Consider the following 21,954-nt stretch of genomic DNA (forward strand, 5'->3'; position numbering starts at 1 on the left):
TGCAATACTGAACTTGAAGTATTGAACTGTACTTAAAGTACTAAAAGACAGTTCTAATAAATTTCCTTCAGCGTTTTCTTTATTCCCGGTCTAGAAAGCCAAGAATAACGACCGAGAGGATTCGTCGTGCTGACCACACGACACCTCGTAATCTGCAGGCCTTCGGGCTGAGCAGCGGTCACTTGGTAGGCCAAGGCCCTTCAAAGGCTGTAGTGCCATGGTTTTTTTTCTTTATTAAGAAAGTAATTACCGATACTGCGTTGAGAAACACTGAATGCCTCTTGAGTTGAGTGGATTAAATTATGTATGGTAACTGTTGTTATCCATTCATGTGGTACTTCTTTGGGTTCTAAGGCAAAAATACTCTGCACATAGCCACATATGCAACAAGAGTGATGTTCTTAGCTACTCTCAACTAGTTTGTTGATAACCCATGCGGCCAGTATCCAGTATTCGGGAGATAGTGGGTTCGAACGCCGCTGTCGACAGCCCTGAAGATGGTTTTCCGTGGTTTCCCATTTTCACACCAGTCAAATGCTGGGGCTGTACCTTAATTAAGGCCACGGCCGCTTCCTTCCCATTCCTAGACCTGTCCTGTCCCATCGTCGCCGTAAGACCTATCTGTGTCGGTGCGACGTAAAACAACTTGCGAACGATGCAGCTATATAGTAAAAAGTGGTGGTGGTGAGTATTGTTTTAAGAGGAAGTACAACTGGGCAACCATCCTCTATAAACACTAATCAGAAGGAAACAAATGGAAGTGGTCCAACACATAGAAAAATGAAGGTATCGGCAAAAGAAATATGAAGGCCACAAAGTGCGCGGAAATGAAAAACTTCCCAGGCCTCGAATGCGCTAGTGCCGTCGCGGTCAGAAAAGAACAAGTGTTGGCCAGGGGAGGTCGGATGGGCTAGAATAGGTGAGAACCTGACACAAGTAAGTGAAAGCAATGCCAAGACTCAGCCTAAGGGCCTCGTAGTCACAACTCAAAATACATTTCCCTTTGTGGGTGGGGGGAATAGAATAACACCCACGGTACTCCCTGCCTGTCATAAGAGGTGGCTGAAAGGGGCGACGAGAGCTCCTAAATAGGGAGCGTGGTTTGGCGACCACGGGCTCTTAGCTGAGTCCTAGCATTCATGCATATAACAATAATAATAATAATAATAATAATAATAATAATAATAATAATAATAATAATAATAATAATAACAATGGTTAAGAAAAGTAAAGCCATTGGTAGACACGATTCCATAAGAAATAGAAATTCAGTCACTATTAAGTTGACTTAACCTAGGTTAGGCTATTTAAGGAATTACATTAGGATATTATGTTAGGCTACGGTACGTTAAATTTCAGTAGTTGGTTAGTGCGAGTGTTGTGATCTTTATTTGTCCAGCCATATAATGTACTCTAGAGAGCATTGAAGGTGAATGAAATAAAGCTGTAAATAATAACTACAGTACCATATAAGACTGTTATTAACAATTGTTGTAATGATGGCAAGCTGGACACAAATTGTTGGTTTGAAGTGATAGGCCTATTGTTCGGCTCGCCAGGTGCAGGTCTTTTGATTTGACACCCGTAGGCGACCTGCGGGTCGTGATGAGGATGAAATGATGATGTACACGACACATACATCCAGCCCCCGTGCCAACGAAATTAACCAATTGTGGTTAAAATTCCTGACCCTGGCGGGAATAGAACCCGGAACTCCTATGACCAAAGGCCGGCACACTAACCACGTAGCCATGGAGCCGGACACAAGAAAAGGAAATTTTCATAAACAGCAATACTACTATTACACATTTCCTGTTATTTTTCTTGCTTGTTTTGAAAGATAATTATCTTTCTTTGGGAGGTTTCCTATTATATGTCAAAGACTTGGGTGGATTAGGGACGTTGAAAATTGTTGGGATGGAATTCCACTTTGAGTAGTTTCCGTCCATCTACCCTCTTTAGTTCAAATTGCGATTCTTCAAAATGACGCTAGAAGAAAATACATAATCAGACCTATAATTATAAAACGTCGTTCATATAAACATGTTATTATTCAGGAATAATACGAATGTATAATTTCACTAACCTCGCACAAGACGGAATTATCTGTAGGTTGCCATTTGTCACGCCTACAGTTTTGTACCCACTGAGCTCTATTTTGCTTATCTCTCGGGAAGCGAAGCACTAATTCCGTCAGTTGTCTTATTTTGACAATTTGGTGCGGCACAGTATCCCATTTTCCTTCAAAATACAAGTAATAACTCACATCATTACATAGGGCACGCCCGCATAACAGCGATATTTAAGACCCAATATGGCCGCCACCGCAAAGGATTGTGGTAGCGTGACCAGACCTGCCTAGACAGACCTTGTCCTTCTATGCTGAACGCAGTGCCATCTACTGAGCTTGATGCAAACTATGTCAGTTTCATATCAGCGGTCGCTACTAGGAGTCGCTGCCTTATTCCCACCCGTCCATCTTCAGAAAATATTATTGGTCGAAGTTTGAGAGTGCTCGGTGGTGAAGGGAAGTGGAATGCTAGGCGTTCTAAACTCATCTTTATTCATCAACATTCCTTTATTTTCCTACTATGTCTACATTATTTTAAAATTACAGTCTGGCTTCCATGGAGAACTCGACAAAATGTTATATCTTTTTTTTTTTTTCCGTTCATCTTCAACGTCTTTCTCCCGGTTTATTTGGGTGGACACTTGATATGAATTTAGCTGACCCTTAAGGCCGGATGCCCTTTCTGACGCCAACCCTGTGTGGAGGGTTGCAACAAAATAATATTCTATAGCCTTAAAATAAATAGATGTCCACCTCTGATGTGTAGTGGTTAGTGTGATTAACTGCCACCTCCAGAGGCCCGGGTTCGATTCCCAGCTCTGCCACAAAATTTGAAAAGTGGTACGAGGGCTGGAACGGGGTTCACTCAGCCTCGGCAGGTCAAATGAGTAAAGGTGGGTTCGACTCCCACCTCAGCCATCCTGGAAGTGGTTTTCTGTGGTTCCCCACTTCTCCTCCAGGCAAATGACGGGATGGTACCTAACTTAAGGCTACGGCTGCTTCCTTCCCTTTTCCTTGTCTATCCCTTCCAATCTTCCCATCCTCCCAACAAGGCCCCTGTTTAGCATAGCGGGTGAGGCCACCTGGGCGAGGTACTGGTCATTCTCCCCAGTTGTATCCCCAGACCCAGAGCATGAAGCTCCGGGACACTGCCCTTGAGGCGATAGAGTTGGGATCCCTCGCTGAGTCCGAGGGAGAAACCAACCCTGGAGAGTAAAGAGATTAAGAAAGAAAATAAATAATTTTCCGTTTTCCGACCTCATAACTGAGAAATGCGAGGAAAGCAACGCAGAACTACCTCACTCCTTATTTCTCTTGTACGCCTCTTCAGTGATACCTAGGCCGTCTGTATCAGCCTATGGTGGAGCTGGTGAGGATCCGGCCAGCCTTCGGGCTGAGTACTGAACATACATACATACATAATACTGAGATGGGAAATGAAGCACGAAATCCCGTATTAGATAATGCTAGAAATAAGCTAATCTCTACCTTACTAGTCCAACCTCTTCACTATATACAGGGATAAGGCATAGAAGATTAAGATTGGCTATTTCTTCTCTCTTTGTTACAAGTTGGCAAGTTCAATCCTGGCTCAGTCCGGTGATATTTGGAGGTGCTCAAGTATGGCAGCCTCGTGGCTGTAGATTTACTGGCTCGTAATAGAACTCTGGGACAATTTCCGTCACGTCGGTGTCTCTAAAACCATTTAACTCATTTAACTTCACAAGACTGAGCGACCGCCATTTCATCTTTTCGTCCGAAGTTGTCTTTGGACTACCCGGGAATCGAATCCAGGTCCTCCGATTAAGACACAACTGCGCTATCCCCACTTCAAGGAACTATTGTTATTATTACTATTATTAACAATATTATTAAGATAGTGGACCAATATTTCATCTCCTTCGCAGATATGGACTAGTAGAAATTTAGGAATATTATGAACAAGGCCAGAAATTGGTATATATATTACTGAATATATCCTCTACTTACGGGCAAGTGACAATGACGTTATAACGTAACGAGGTCAATATTTGACGTAAGCATAAGTACTACATAAACTAAACTACAAAAATGTGTTCGTAATTTCATCCCCCACAAAATTTATGCAAAGTATAATTAATTTTAATATATTTTTCTTTCCTAATCTTACCGAATACTTTCCTTATAATGAATTACTTGGAGGCCGTTTATGAAAAATCTTTTCTTGGTATTCTTTTTGACATAGTCTTTCACCGTTGCTCGCGGGATGTTAAACGCTTTACTTGCACGCTTGTAACCCATTACCTTGTCCCTTACTAACTTAATAGCCTTTTTCATAGCCTCCTTATCATACTGCTTGTGTTTTCCAACTGAAAATAATTATGTGCTCCTTAAACTTTATAAATAACAAATAATACCAAGAGGGACGAAATTACGAACATTCCCTGATTTAATATTATGGCCGCTACAGTAACTCACGCCAACCACCTCACTGTAGCTACACCACATGACTGAATTGTAGTCCACTATTTCGTACACATATGAGTGCTCACTGTAGGAATAACAGGCTCTTAATTTGAATGCTGCACTAACTCAGCTCAGCATGAACAATGAATCCTCATTGTACACGGAAACTAAATGTAGTGGACACAACCAGCTCTCACGACAAGAAAACGGGATGAGGTTGCGCGTATGCGCGCGGTTAAACATTAGGTACCAACCGTACAAACTGGAAATGCCTAGGGGGACGAAATTAGGTGCGGGGACGGAATTTAGCTCCCCCTATCTTATAATAATAATTACTATAATTGATATTATTATTATTCTTTCTTTCTTTCTTTCTTTCTTTCTTTCTTTCTTTCTTTCTCCCTTAATCTGTTTACCCTCCAGGGTTGGTTTTCCCTCGGACTCAGTGAGGGATCCCACTTCTACCACCTCAACAACGGCAGTGTCCTGGAGCGTGAGATTTTGGGTCGGGGATACAACTGAGGAAGGTGACCAGTACCTCGCCCAGGTAGCTTCACCTGCTATGTTGAACACGGGCCTTGTTTGGGGATAGGAAGATTGGAAGAGATAGACAAGGAAGAGGGAAGGAAGCGGCCGTGGCCTTAAGTTAGGTACCATCCCGACATTTGCCTGAAAGAGAAGTGGGACACCAGAGAAAACCACTTCTAGGGTGGTTGAGGACGGAATCGAATCCCCTCTACTCAGCTGACCTCCCGAGGCTAATTGGGCCCCATTCCAGCTCTCGTACGACTTTCAAATTTCGCGGCAGAGCCGGGAATCGAACCCAGGCCTCCGGGGGTGGCAGCTAATCACACCAATCACTACACAACAGAGGCAGCCATTATTATTATTATTATTATTATTATTATTATTATTATTATTATTATTATTATTATTATTATTATTATTATTATTATTATTATTTGTTTGTAGCGATTGTGGCTCCACGGATAACATAAGATCGAGTGAGTTTTTAGGAATTGAAACCTGCCTGAAATCCCAGGAGACTCCTGGTCGATTCCAACAGTTATGTGCCTTAGGGATCCTTTCCTCCCGTAAATTCCCTCAGGAGGTAAACACCGATCACATTGCAGGACAGAGTACCCTACTAAATGCCAAGCCAGTGTAAGGTAAATATTAGACTCCCAACTGACAAATATGATATGATATCCTTCAAAAATAACAGCAATTGATCCTACAGTTCGATTTGAATCTCACGCAAACCCGACAGCAAAGTACACGGGGAAGAGAAGAGAATTTACGAGCCAATTATTTCTCTCTATCGACGTTAATATGGATCGACGCAAGAGGAACAATACCAAAGTTGTTTTGAAGAATTCCGCTCAAGTTTCAACTTACCAGTATTGTTGAAGAAAAGTATGGTTCTTAAAGACTTAAAAATTTCGCTGTCAATAATGAGGCATCATCTATACAGTCATTAATGCAATAAGCAGACTTTGTCGTCATTGGGAAAGTGTTTATTCTGTGAGTAGATTTATAGAAAGGGACAATAATGAAAAGGTTAATTCGCCCACATGATATACGCAATAATAATAATAATAATAATAATTTTAACAAGTTACTTTACGTCGCACCGACACAGATAGGTCTTATGGCGACGATTGGCAGGAAAGGGCTAGGAGTGGGAAGGAAGCGGCCGTGGCCTTAATTAATGCATAGCCCCAGCGTTTGCCCGGTGTGGAAATGGGAAACCACGGAAAACCGTCTTCAGGGCAGCCGGCATTGGCGTTCGAACCCATTACTTTTATTTCCCGAATCCCTACTGCACTTAAGTGGCTGCAGCTATCGAGCTCGGTATAATAATAATAATAATAATTAATAATAATAATAATAATAATAATAATAATAATAATAATAATAATAATAATAATAATAATATGAAGAAGAAGAAGAAGAAGAATGTATCGAGAAAACAACAAGTACTATGAAAAATGGAGAGTAGAATTTTATAGATATATAATAGCATTAACCCACAAATCCTGGCCTGCGAGACACTGACCTTGCAATAAAAAAGTAAAAGCCAACCCGTATGGCTGATGGTGGTACATGAAGACTTAGATGAATTTTATTCGGAAGAGAAACGTATACAGCAAAGATTAGTCCTCAGGAATAAACCTGTAGGAGTGAGGGATGGACACGACAAACGATTTTTCAAGCCATGAATCACGGTGGTAGAGCGATAAAAGAGAAGACAAAGACTTCTCTGGGAAAGAACGAGGCATAAGTTTGAGGAATAGAAGGACAAGTAACTTGGGCAAATGAAACGCATAGATGGCCATAACAGCAAATGAATGAGTGGATAATAATAATAATAATAATAATAATAATAATAATAATAATAATAATAATAATAATAATAATAATAATAATAATAATAATAATAATAATAATAATAATAATAATAATAATTTGGTGGGACATATTCCTCTGTCCGTCGTTAGAATTTAGGAATTCCTTTGAAATTAAATATCGTATGGCTTTTAGTGCCGGGATATCCCAGGACGGGTTCGGCTCGCCAGGTGCAGGTCTTTCTATTTGACACCCGTAGGTGACCTGCGCGTCGTGATGAGGATGAAATGATGATGAAGACAACACATACACCTACCCCCGTGCCATTGAAATTAACCAATTAAGGTTCAAATCCCCGACCCGGCCGGGAATCGAATCCGGACCCTCTGAACCGAAGGCCAGTACGCTGACCGTTCAGCCAACGAGCCGGATTCCTCTGAAAAACAACTTAATTGACTAATATCTCCATAGCAACTAAAGAGAAGGTATGGTAAGACTGAAAGAGTTAACAGCTTCAAATATCTCGGTGAGATTGTGCAGATGGGATCTAAGGGTACGTCCAAGATGCACGCTGGTTTTCTGAGTCAGACAGTCGGCGCTGAATGTCTGACTCCGAGTGGCAGATGGGATGTGGCCATTATGAAAGCTGGTTGTCAGCGCAGACAGAGCTGCCACAAAAGAAAAGATATGAAATACAACTGATCAGTGTAGCATGGAACTAACAAGAGAACAGGCTGCAGCTCTATTGCTGCTAAGTGACAATGTTACAACCAAGTTAAAACGAATGAGAAGTGATATACATCCAATAAATGAATTAAGATATATTTACGGGGAGTACAAACACCTTTTTCCACAGTTACTTGTCGACGAAAACAGATTTTTGAGTATTTCAGAATGAGTTCGGATACGTTTTGTTTTATTTTGTTAAAATTTGAACACAGGCTTACGAAGAACTGGGCGAATTACCACACTCAACACGAACATCAACAGCCTGCGCGGCAGGTTGTCTGAAACCAGAATGAACGAATCATTCCGGTAAATATATGAGTCAGACTACCAGTGCGCAGGCTTCCTGCGCGCAGGTCATTATGGCCAGTCCCGCTTAAAAACACAGGACATACTTATGTCGACTCGGCGCCGACTGTCTGACTCAGAAAACCAGCGTGCATCTTGGACGTACCCTAATGAAAGAGAAGCTAACAACAGTAGGCGAGATAGGATGGCCGCAGCGCTTCGCAGAACACACAACCTATACAAGCGAAAGGCAATTTCTATACAAGTTAAACTCAGACATTACAACATGGTGATTAAAGCCGAGTGTCACTATGGAAGTGAATGCAACCGAGTTACTGGAGAGGCTGGTCTGAGAGATGCTGAGAAGTTTGAGAGGAAGATCCTTGGAAATATAATGGGTCCAAAGATCGTGGCTGGACGAGACGGACTATGTCGAAAACCGAACGACTGATGGAATCCATCAAGAAGTGACGACTCACTTTCTATGGCCACCTATGTTGAATGGAGACAAGTGATTGACTAAGAACATTTTTACCATACTCGATATTCGATAGCAGACCTAACAGATGTGTTAAGTGGTTCCGGGAGGTCAGGAAGGATCTTTTAAAAACAACTGAACAAAATCGTGAAGACATTGTTAACAGAACCAAACACCGACAGCGGATCAATAACTTCAAGAAGAACGGCAGATCAGCGAGTGGACAGCAGAAAGAAGACAAGCTGCCAACGAGAGAACGCAATGACACCGGGCTGCAAGGAAAGCTTCTAAAAATGTGTAAATGTTGCTTATTGTGGTCTCTAAACGCCGTAAGCGTATAATAATAATAATAATAATAATAATAATAATAATAATAATAATAATAATAATAATAATAATAATAAACCCAACACCAGAGCTACTATAACTTGGACAGAAGAATGAAGGAAGAAGCCCAGCGAGAGGATGAAGAGATTTTGGGAGGAAAAGAAAGCCAACACATCACTCAAGCAAATTCAACCGTGCTCCTGAGTAGGGCATAACGATGTAATAATAATAATAATAATAATAATAATAATAATAATAATAATAATAATAATAATAATAATAATAATAATAATCAGTTATCTAGCAATGAAAGTGGAATTCCACTGGAAGAATACTATGGCTGAGTTAATTTAATTTTCTCGAATGACACTGACTGCGCCAACAAATATCTTTAACAACTATGGCATGAAGTGGCAACATTTTTCGCCATCTTTCAAAAATAGACTTCCTCAGCTTCGATCGAATCCGCGATCTTGAGATTATAAACTAGACACTCTTCCACTGGTTCGCGGAGGGAGCTGATAATAAAACAGTTTAAGCACCAGGAAATACGCAGTGACTAACTTTTTTTTCTGCTAGTTGCTTTACGTCGCACCGACACAGATAGGTATTATGGCGACTAACTCCTAATCGAAAACGTGATAAAACCCGTTCAACAAAAATCTCGGCCAAGAATCAGTCAATGTTGTTTAATTTTTATTACTTAACCACATGCCCGATACTTCCGTGCGATATTTTCTTTTATTGACTATAAGACAGTCCGCCTCTGTGGTGTAGTGGTTAGCGTGATTAGCTGCCACCCCCGGAGGTCCGGGTTCGATTCCCGGCTCTGCCACGAAATTTGAAAAGTGGTACGAGGGCTGGAACGGGGTCCACTCAGCCTCGGGAGGTCAACTGAGTAGAGGTGAGTTCGATTCCCACCTCAGCCATCCTCGAAGTGGTTTTCCGTGGTTTCCCACTTCACCTCCAGGCGAATGCCGGGATGGTACCTAACTTAAGGCCACGGCCGCTTCCTTCCCTCATCCTTGCCTATCCCTTCCAATCTTCCCATCCCCCTACAAGGCCCCTGTTCACCATAGCAGGTGAGGCCGCCTGGGCGAGGTACTGGTCATACTCCCCAGTTGTATCCCCCGACCAAGAGTCTGAAGCTCCAGGACACTGCCCTTGAGGCGGTAGAGGTGGGATCCCTCGCTGAGTCCGAGGGAAAAGCCGAACCTGGAGGGTAAACAGATGATGATGATGATGATGATGACTATAAGACAACAAGTTTAACCAGCTTCATATTTGTTTGGTTTACGTAAGTATGGAGTCCTACCCTGATTTCCCACTCCTCAACACGTTAGTGGCAGAGTTGCATTGGCAAAGAGCAATGCGTGCATGGTGTGCGGGCTGCCTATGTTGTCGGCTGAGTGATTTCTAGTACCAAATAAAGGAGCCCCATCCCAGCACAAAACGTTTTAAGTTCATTTTTTCTGGGCAGGCAGTAATGAGTAATGCCACAACGAAAATAATGAAAAAAATAGTGTTGAGTCTAATAACATTCACACCTCTGTATAAATACAAAGCAACAATAATCACCACCACCCCACCGCCACTCCACCTTGTCGCGTAACATGACCAAAGAAATTGCAGTATTCTTTCATGAACCCAAGTTTTACGAAGTTTTTAAGTTCTAGTTTGTTTGAAATATAGCTGCGTTTTTCCATTCAAGAGAAGCGTAGCATCCTTCTGCCAGGACCGTCAAAGGCGTCGGTAGGCTCTTTATCGTTAACCTTTTTTAGTCCATGTCTAATTCTATGTTAATTACATGTAAGTTTTGTAATTTTCAGTCTCCATTCCTTCGTTATTGTACAAGTTATTTTCAGTTATGGTGATGGTAATAAGTGTATTGGGAAAATTAAATTAATAATTTCCCCCTCTTAACACTAACAGGTGATTAAAATGAAAGATTTCCAATACTTCTAGGAATGGAGGTATTGGAAAATAAAAGAAAGGGGCACGAGGGGTGTGAGAGAGGAACACTCCATAGGCGTAATGTCTTCCGGGGTCGGAAGAGAGCGAGGGTTTTCAACGCAAGGTCGGTTAAGAAAAATGAAAGTGTCACGCAAGTAAGTAGAAGAAACTGAACAAAATTGAAATCAAGAAGGACACTGTCCGCCTCTGTGGTGTAGTGGTTAGTGTGATTAGCTGCCACCCCCGGAGGCCCGGGTTCGATTCCCGACTCTACCATGAAATTTGAAAAGTGATACAAGGGCTGGAACAGAGTCCACTCAGCCTCGGGAGGTCAAATGAGTAGAGGGGGTTTCGATTCCCACCTCAGCCATCCTGGAAGTGGTTTTCCGTGGTTTCCCACTTCTCCTCCAGGCAAATGCCGGGATGGTACCTAACTTAAGGCCACGGCCGCTTCCTTCCCTCTTCGTTGTATATCCCTTCCAATCTTCCCTTCACTCCACACGGCCCCTGTTCAGCATAGCAGGTGAGGCCGCTTGAGCGAGGTACTGGTCATTCTCCCCAGTTGTATCCCCGACCCAATGTCTCACGATCCAGGACGTTGCCCTTGAGGCGCTAGAGGTGGATCCCTCGCTGAGTCCAAGGGAAAAACCAACCCTGGAGGGTAAGCAGATTAAGAAAGAAAGAAAGGCAGACATTACATTAGAAGGTAGATTTAACGTTGTTGTCAGGGATGATTTACCCCGCGTTATAGCCTAACCGCAGTAAATGGAAAATAACAAATAAAGCGACATGAGATTGAGAAAAATACTGGGCTGCGAGGAAGCACAATTTTATGAAAGACACGATACCTAAAATACACAAATTCGACATTCCATTCTTCACGCGATCTATTATGTTCAATTTATTGTTCACGGAGTAGGTTGTTTTTATTTTGTTTGACATCACAGCACCTTCACCAATCCCAAGACTTAAATGATACTACCACTACTACTACTAATAATAATAATAATAGTTGGTTTTACGTCCTACTAACTACTTTTACGGTTTTCGGAGATGCCGAGGTGCGAGAATTTGACCCCCAAGAGTTCTTTTACGTGCAAGTAAATCTACCGACAGGAGGCTGACGTATTCGAACACCTTCAAATACCACTGGACTGAGCCAGGATCAAACCTCACAAGTTGGCCTCAGAAGACCAGCGCTCTACCTTTTGAGTTGCTCAGACCGGTCAGGACTTGACTAGGAAATTGTCTGACAACAGCTAAAGACCGACACGGTCACTATTTCGTAAGCGCGGGTGGAGGCAAACAAGTTTACGTTGTTGAGAGGGATGGAGGAAGGTCATCTTAACTTCCGCCCTGTGTACACAAAAGCGAGGCTGATTGTTCACATCCTCCTACTTCTGTGAATAGACAGGCGTGTAATTTCAAAAACCCTGTCCAGACATCCCTTGAAATTCTGTTTAGCCATTGATATTGTGTTGAAAAATGAAATTTCTTTTAGATGTTTGTGCATTGAGCATGTTTCCGTGTATAGAGAAGTGCGCCTGCTTTTTTTTTATAACATAAGCAGAAACCGGTTATTATTCAAACATCCGAAGAAGGTCGAGTAAAAAAATCGGTTGTTAGCCTACTTTGACGTATATCTAGTGGCTACTGTCTGATTCTTCCTCAAGGTCACATTTTCACGTTCATGTGAGACCGATCGTGCATCCAGGCCTATTTCAGGCCTTTCAATACAAATGTTATTTGGTTAACGCCCGACCAACTGCTTTTACGATTATCGAAGACACTGAGGTGCCGGAATTTTGTCCCAGTAGACATGTTTTACGTGCAGGTGAATCTAATAGCACACAGTTGGTGCACCTGTCTGAGTGAGTATCAAATCCGGTACCTTGGGCTCAGAAAACCAGCACGTTGCCGTCTGAGTTACCGAGTCTAATGCTTAGGAACTGGCCGAAGATTTTAAGCGCTGATGTCCTTTCTGTCACTGCATGTTGGTCATATTGAAAATATCACCTGAAGTCGCGGGATTCTAGACCGTGGATTTGATTAACGAACAGCCCCAGCATTTGTTTTGTGTGAAAATGGGAAACCACGGAAAACCAACTTCAAGGCTCCCGATAGTAGTGTTCGAACGCACTATCTCCCGCTCAGCCACTCGCTCAGTGGAAGAGATCGTATTTACAAGTGTATATCAACTGAGGTAAAAATCCCGAAACGTACCAGCACGTGAGTAGAAATTAAAATGTTAATGTACTCTCTAGAGCTATGAAAGGACTGTCACCACATTTGAGTGTGGGCACTGTACAGGCTAACATGTATCTTTCGCCTTGCATTTACCACACCCAAACCCAACTGCCACATGGACCAGCAGAATTCATCACTGCAAATCACGCATTTCCAGTCGTCCACGGACCATTAGCGGCGCTCTTCACACCATCGAAGGCGGTTCTTAGCATTCAACGGTGAAATGAGCTGTTACTACGCGTGCCCAAGCTTTCAAACCCAGTCCTCGTATCTCCCGTTGCACAGACATGGTGCTAGCTGCAGGATTGGGTAGTGGTATCGCAAGATATCATAAACATGTTTCGTACCCCTTTCTTCAATTCTTGGTGATGCCTGTCTGTCATAACTCGTGCCGAACAGGGCCGTGGTTTTGTTGTGGTTTTATCTTCCCATTTCCACTTCACAAATCTGGACTTACTATTCTCGATGTGTCATATCATCAATGGACGTTCGTGGTCAATCTCGTCCAGGCCTTCATACTAACAACTGTTCTAAATAAATCAACTGATGATGAATTGGACCAATGACGAAGTTTTTCCAACCAGAAATGCGCCGTCGCCTAGAGCCTCTTCTTCCTTTTATTTTTCCTTGAATTATGAGTTGTTAGAGGTGGTATTTCTCGCTACGCATAATGCGGTCAAATTATGCTAGATTCTTTTCTTTGACGGTATTTGTTGCTTCTAATAATTTACTCACGCGCTGCATAACCACGTTGTTCGTTACGTGATGCAACCGAGATATTATAAGCATAACACCAGAGCTCAAAGGCATTTAACCGTTCAGTTATCACGGCCGTGGGTGGCCTAGCCTCCGCACCGTACTACAACGCGGAGAAGACATAATACTTAATGACTCGGGTTCTATGATGAAGATTTCAAGTTCCAGTTACAAAATACTCTCTTCATCAGATAGAAATGCTGGTCGTGCTTTCTCAATTCGGATTATTATTTCTTGATATTGGTTGCATCTCTTGTTTAGTGAACAGCATAAATAATAGGTCCTCTCTGCTCTTAGCAGTTGTTTCCCATTGTCGCAAGTAGGATTTTATTTGTACCAACTGTTACTAATAAGAGTAATAACCAACTTTTTTTTTCAGTGTGTTAGGATGCATTCCATATCTTTCACTGACACTTAATACTCGATCAACTATGCTTTGCAGTCCTTTTACACTATCAGTGAGTAGTACTGCGCCTTCAGCATTTCTGAAGTTGTTAATAATTACCCCATTTATATCAATGCCATCCTCTACACCTTCCTGAGCTTCTCTGAACAACTTCTTTGAGTAGATATTAAACAATAACGGAGGCAAGATGCATCCTTGGGGAACCCCTTTATAAATGTAAAATTCTTCTGATGATTGGTTCTCTATTAGTACTTTAGCTTTTTGATTCCAAAAACAGATTAGCAATAATTCTTACATCTTTGTCATCCATGCCAGACACTTTTAGAATTTATATTATTTATCTTTTTAATTATTTATTACTGCCTTTTTTTATAGTGGCGAAGTTAGGGCTCGAGGCCCTCTCTTACACTTAAACACATATCAATCAAAATATTAAATAAAATACTGAGATACTTAAAATAGTTAAAACTACATAAATTAATAGAATTGAAAATAAATGTAAAAAAATTACTAACTAAATTAATATTAAAAATCATTAATATCAAATAGTATTAAAATGACTAATCCTCAGGCACGCACACATTCATACTTCAACCATTCAGTCAGCTGTCCTCAGCAGGTAATCTCGGCAGGTGACCTTAAATCTTGGTAAAGAGCTAGTTTCTCTGACCTGAGCTGGCAGGGAATTCCATAATCTGGCGTCGGTCACCACAAATGATCTAATAATTTTATTTGTGCGGTGCACTGGAATAGAAAGAAAGGATCTGGAACGTGTATTTAATTTATGAAATGATGATAAAAGGTGAGTTTATAAGAAATATACAGTGGCTGACTTTCAGCTAACAATCAAAACACTATCGTTAAAATGTGTAGCTGCCGACGCTTCAGCCATGAGAGAGCCTGATATGAGCATTGTCCCCGATATTGTAAATAAATCGCAGGTAGGAATTCAGTGCTCGTTGAAGTTTAAGTGTTCCTTCTCTCGTCATGTCAATTAAAACAACGGCACAATAATCAAGAATAGGGAGAATGAGTGTCTAGTTTGGCCTGTAGCTCAAATGGAAATACATCCCTCTGCCGTTTAAGAGGGTGAAACACTTCAAAAATCTTTTAACGCATTTCTTTCGTGTGATCAGGCCAACCAAGTGTTTCATTCATAATTACGCCGAGATTTGTAACCATTTTACTGTAGGGAATAATGTTACCATTCAGTAGGATAGGCGGGATCGCAACATTGTTTGAGCAGCTCAGTAATTTTCGTGATCCAATTATGATTGCCTGAGATTTTGTGGAGTTATAAGAGAATTCCATTGTTCTAGGAGCTTCCCATGTCGAAATCTTTCTCAAAGTCTACAAAACTGTACTTAAGAGGTTAATTATCGTACTGTTATCGAAAAAACGTCGATCGCATGTGACTTGTCTTAGTCGTGTTGTATCGGTACACTGTTGTAAGCGTATGTTGCGCAGAAATGAAGATAAGCTAAGTGACAAGGAGGACCCAGCGATAGATAATGGAAAGTGACCATAAAACAGGTGAACCTTATGTCATACGTCACACTCCTTATCGTGTTGGCCATTACGATAGTTTACTGTGGTAATAGCTGTCTATTTGACTTACCTGAAAAGTAGCAAAATATGAGACCCAGCAGCGTCTTTCTGCTCTCCTGTAAAATTAGTGAAATACCACATAATTAGGGTTGCCAGATGTTTGAAATTCCAATAAGAGACAGAAGATGTCCACACTACATAACGACATTTGTTCAAGAAAACAGTCCGATATAATTTACTGTACTATAAGTACATTGTAGGCACAAACTTGATTACAGTATTTTGCTGTTCCATTTTCTGCAAAAAAGTTTAAACCCTTATTTTTTTCACTTTTTAGTTATGCTGAATCTCCCTTAATCGCACGTTATAACAACACTAGTATGAACTCTCTGCCTCTCACCCCACCACAGCGCAGCCCCGCGCTTGGGCTCGGCACCGGCGGTTCGCTCCCCGACTAAGGTACGCGTTCCGAACATAGTGCAGAATCACTAGGTGAAAAATAATGAACTGAAATGCAGGATCGCTAAATGCTACTGTAAATAGATCATTTTAACCATGGCAGAAGTGAGTGGGAAAACCAAACAACTGGCTGCGTGGTTTGGATCACGTAGATAACAGTTCGCATTCGGGAGATAGTGGGTTCGAACCTCACTGTCGGCAGCCCTGAAGATGGTTTTCCGTGGTTTCCCACTTCACACCAGGCAGATGCTGGGGCTGCACCTTAATTAAGGCCATGGTCGTTTCCTTCCCACTCCTAGCCCTTTCCTATTCCATCGTCGCCATAAAAACTATCTGTGTCAGTGCGACGTAAAGCAAGAAAAAGGCCTCCCGTATGCTGTTCAAATTGGACAGTACATCTGACCTTCAAATACGGATAATCCCGTATAATACGGGACACCTCGCAAGCCCAGTTGCGATAGTTTACCTATGACGTCCACAAACATGTCTCCGACATTTGAATAATAATGTTATTTGCTTTACGTCCCACCAAATACTTTTACGGTCTTCGGAGACACGCTGCGGTGTCGGAATTTAGTCCCGCAGGAGTTCCTTTACGTGCCAGCAAATCTACCGAAACGAGGCTGACGTATTTGAGCACTTTCAAATATCATCGGACTGAGCCAGGATCGAACCTGCCAAGTTGGGGTCCGAAGACCAGCGCCTCAACCGTCCGAGCCAATCAGCCCGGTTCCAATATTTGATTTGGGAAATTTGAGATGGGAATAATGGTAGCAGTATAATACGTTTTTTATCAAGTGGCGACGATGGGATAGGAAAGGGCTAGGAGTGTGAAGGAAGCGGCCGTGGTCTTCATTAAGACACAGCCTGGTGTGAAAGTGGGAAACCACGGAAACCCATCTTCAGGGCTTCCGACAGTGGGGTTCGAATCCACTATCTCCCGAATGCAAGCTCACAGCTGCACGTCCCTAACCGCACGGCCAACTCGGCCGGTGAATAAGGTTCCCTCAACGCCTCAGCGTAAATTAAATTACAGCGAACTTCAGCCGCCACTGCCTCCTTGCTATTTACCTTTTAGCCTGTGATGTAGAAAGTCTAGGAAATTGATGTTCTCAACTACTTGCGCTTTTCTATTCATGAGTCAGATAGTCAATAAACACCGAAGACACTCGGTAACAGAATTTTATTTGCTGTGCTTATACTGAAATCGTGTTTATTTATTTATTTATTTATTTATTTATTTATTTATTTATTTTTTAGTTCAGCAGTGGCGAAGTTGGGACTTGTGATCCTCTCTTCCACTTGACCACATAAAACACAGGATAATTCACATTTAGAAGAAATTAAATGAAATGAAATGGCGTACGGCTTTTAGTGTCGGGAGTGTTCGAGGACATGTTCGGTTCGCCAGGTGCAGGTCTTTTGATTTGACTCCCTTAGGCGATCTGCGCGTCGTGATGAGGATGAAATGATGATGAAGACGACACATACACCCAGCCCCCGTGCCAGCGAAATTAACCAATGATGGTTAAAATTCCCGACCCTGCTGGTAATCGAACCCGGGACCCCTGTGACCAAAGGCCAGCGTGCTAACCGTTTAGCCACGTACTATTATATTATAAAATGAAAGGTAACTAAGCTAAATAACAGATTTATAGAACATATAATGGAATATAATAATAATTTCGTGTGGCTATTTCTAGCCGAGTGCAGCCCTTGTAAGGCAGACCCTCTGACGAGGGTGGGCTGCATCTGCCATGTGTAGGTAACTACGTGCTATTGTGATGGAGGATAGTGTGAGTTGCAGGGATGTTGGGGACAGCACAAACATCCAGCCCCCGGGCCTTTGGAATTAACCAATAAAGGTTAAAATCCCCGACCCGGCCGGGAATGGAACCCGGGACTATAATGAAGTAAGAAAGCAAATCTCAACAAACATTAGAATAGAAATCCGGAGCATCAAATTAAAAAGAAAGAGAAAAAATAATAATGGAAAAGAAATAAATTATTAAACAGAAAAGTATAAGCCAATGCGTAAACAGAGCACAATACATAATAAAGTTGTTTGTGTTTGTTGTTTAAAGGGGCCTAACATCGAGGTCATCGGCCCACATAATAAAGTAACGGAAAACATAAATGTGGCAATAAACGGTGATCTAAAGGCTAATTATTATGTACATTTACACTATAACATTAATATTAACCTAATATTCTAACGAACTACAGTGGGCTTGACCTCTACAGAATGCCAGTGTTGCTAGCCAACCTACCACAATCACACGATCTATCATACGTCCCCCATCACACAAAACAATCAGCAGTATTCAATCTGCATGTAGTACTGAATTTTGATATTGTCTTAGAGTTCCTGACAGCAGCTGGAAGTGAATTCCAGAGTCGTGACCAGCCACAACGAAGGGCCTATTATACATTGAAGAGTGGTTGACGGCAAATTGCGATGGAAGTGCAATTTGCCGTCAACTTGCAATAATTATGGAATAAGGACAATGAATGGCATTTTGGAAATTCTTGAAAATGCAAACTTAAGACCTTACAAAATGACTAGGCGAACATTTTGATCTTTGCTTCCACCCCTCTCTGGAAATTTTAAAACACCATTTCTCTCTCAGAACAGCATCTGCAGGAAACATAGTTATTTAACACATCCTACCTACTTGCCAATGTCTGATACACAACTTCGGACGCATCAATTCGCCATATTAACTGGCCTTCATTAATATAAGAGTAGTAAATTAGTTATGCTTCCTACTTCGCCAATGAAAACTCCCACAAATTACATCTCAGTTAAGAGACATTTAGCGGCGAGATTGTGAATTCAATGCGTCCACTATTTATACCCAGAACGTAAGCTCATTTCGAGGCCTTGTGTATCACGTAGGCAATGGTTCATTGTCCGGCTCCATAGCTGAATGGTTATCGTGCTGGCCTTTGTTCACAGGGGTCCCGGGTTCGATTCCCGACAGGGTCGGGAATTTTAACTTTATTTGGTTATTTTCTCTGGCGCGGGGGCTGGGTGTGTGTGTCGTCTTCATCATCATTTCATCCTCATCACGACGCGCAGGTCGTCTACAGGAGTCAAATCAAAAGACCTGCATCTGGCGAGCCGAACTTACCCTCGGACACTTCCGGCACTAAAAGCGATACGCAATTTCATTTCAATGGTTCATTTTGAATGCCAGACACCCACCAACCCGCGCAAAGAAGTATATCATCGGTGTTAAGAGAAAAACCTCGTATCTCCCAATACTCTTCCTATCCATTATTTTCCTTAAGATTGGTCATACCTCTTTGGATATGTAGTCCATCAGCACAACGTTCGTTGTGCTAATTTTCTTATGGTTATCCGTAAAGGAAATTGAACCTTACCCTACCGCGTTGTAGGAATGTTATGTTTTCATGACGTATTTACGCACTTCTACAGTATAATGTATTGTACTGATGGACTGTATATCCATATGTGGCTGGGAGGCGTGACCAGTCTTAAGGAGAATAATGGAGATGAACAGCAATGGGAAATACGAGATATTGTTGTAACTTGTATAACCAATGATCGTACATCATCCTCTACAGATTATTTCCTACGGTACTATCAGTGCCATTGGGTGAAATTTAATGGTATATCACGTCACTTCAGAGTTAAATACAGTGAGAGGCTCTCTGACAAACAACGCTGACGTGTTAGACCAGAGGTGCTCACGCTGGGCATTCCGTCCCGCGGGCGCCCGGCACTGTAAGTGGGCAGACTGGCAAGCCATGAGCGCAGCGTATGCTATTCAACCACAGTGACCTGGCTACGTCACAGGCCGTCAAGATTGGGTGGACTTCTCCCAGTCACTCTCGATCACTGCGGCGGCACCCGAGTTTCAAATGGAGGCAGAAAAAAATGAAAGAAAGAGGGCAAAATCCACGTCATTTTCAGCCTATATTGCAAAAATTAAGTTATTTATCTTAACTGCAGTTTATGCTTTTTGACTGGATAGAATAAAGAGTTAGGTCTAAAACCTCAAATATTTTTATAATGTACGTAAGGAATTACAATGTTCACTATCACAATTTAAGAGGTAGGTTAAAAACAGTTTCTAATATAATACGGAGTTAAGGTGGATAAGCTGTGGCTATATGGTTGTTTTGGGTTTAAATTATCTGATAAACTCGCCAGCAATGCAATCATGCTTACCGGGAATTAAATCAGTGACGTTATTTATATGAAGGCATACTGTATATCTATTTGGTATGTACATTTACGTAGTTGTTGTTGTACTTTAATCTTGAATAGTAAATATCTATGTCCTCAGTCGTAATGAAACTCCCTCTCCCAATTTAGAGGCTAGCTATTATCACCGGACGCCTGTTAAATTTAAAATACTGTTTTTAGAAATTCAGTGAACAGGAAAGGCCACACAACTCTACAACATTGTGCAAAATCATTGGTGCATTATATAATTATATTACTTTTTGCTTAATGAATAACATGACTTTTACTCTTTTTAAAATGAATATACTGTCATTCCCATCCAAGGAATTGTAACTTGTAGCTTGTACTCATAAACCCTGTACTTTTGTAGATTGTAACACAAGAATTATAACGTGTCAGTTTTCTTTGAGTGAATAAATATTAAAAAATAAAACTGACTGTTTATATCGAGCGCAGTATAAATCAGACTGGAATATTTTGAAAGGGTCAGTTTTATTTTAAACAATGTATCCCAATCAGCACTTCGCTGAGTAGTAGAGGAGAGCTTCATTATCACAATCGAACGACAGTGGTTCCTCCCTTGCCTCCAAAGTGTGTTCGCTCTCTCGTTTCACCATGACGTATGCTTGCTACGTAAGCTGCCCGCACTTACGTCACGCCAGCCCGGCCGCACTGGGCTAGCCTCTGCGTTAGACCAATGATCTTTTTGTCACTAGCCAGGACGTGGGTAGACCAATAAGGGAAAGCTGCCGCACAAGAAAAGATCATAAAGAATGTGGACGAATGGCTGTCACAAAACATCCTCCATCCTAGCTCCTTCGATAGGTTCTCTGTTCAACACCCGTGACGAGTTAGACCAATGGATGGTGTTTCTTCACTGCCCAGGAAGTGTGCAGACCAATACAAATGTACTGTATCATAAGCATGGTTCCGGGATTGTGCAGTCAGCAATTGTTCGTTACATGCAGGGAGTAGAGAATACATTATTCCCTGGTTGCAAGTAAGAAAAACCGTGTGAATGCTTCAGATGGAGAATCTAAGAACTATCAACAAAAGATAGTGGAGTATGTATGAATACAGATAACAGACAGGTTGGCGGATGCAGAGTGTGTCGCGGCCCACAAGTGTTCTGACAGCTCTGCACGATGACCGGCCAACCGAGTAGGGGAGGAGTGGCTACGGATTTACCATGGCTTCACTCCTCTGTATTCGGGAGACGCAGGGGTGCTGTTCCCCACCGTCGGCTGTCCTGAAAATGGTTTTCAGTGGTTTTCCATTCTCCTGCACTAAGGGGAATGCCGGGGCAGTTCCTAGCATAGGCCTCGGCCGCCAACCCTTTCATCTTCTCAGTACATCCCATTCTCCGATAAAAAAGTTTCCTGGTCTCAGAGATGGCAGCACCGTCTAGGAGACCCGCCTCCCCACTTCAGGGGAGGAATGAAAACATTTAGTAATAGTGAAAGAAAATCATGCATGCGTTGGAGGTGGAACATCTTGCAACTAGCATGAGGGACCCCTCATTCAACCTGTACGTAATGAAATTGGCCCTGACCGATTACTTACTGATGTGGCAACAATCAATCATTCCACATTCCAGTCAATACGCTCCCTTACCGCGTTATGTCTGCAGGTAAGATATCTCGAACTCTCAGCCACCTTTTAAAGCAGCAGTGGTAGTCGTACAG

At 42.0% G+C, this 21,954-nt stretch overlaps 1 protein-coding gene across 3 annotated transcripts in view; it reads left to right on the top strand.

The window, feature by feature from the left end:
* The window catches only part of LOC136867437 (uncharacterized), a 273,943-nt gene that overhangs the window by 164,832 nt on the left and 87,157 nt on the right, over window positions 1-21,954 (top strand). The gene's annotated exons all lie outside the window — the stretch shown is intronic.

This window comes from Anabrus simplex, chromosome 3 (genome assembly GCF_040414725.1).
Source record: "Anabrus simplex isolate iqAnaSimp1 chromosome 3, ASM4041472v1, whole genome shotgun sequence".
NCBI classification, from domain to species: domain Eukaryota; kingdom Metazoa; phylum Arthropoda; class Insecta; order Orthoptera; family Tettigoniidae; genus Anabrus; species Anabrus simplex.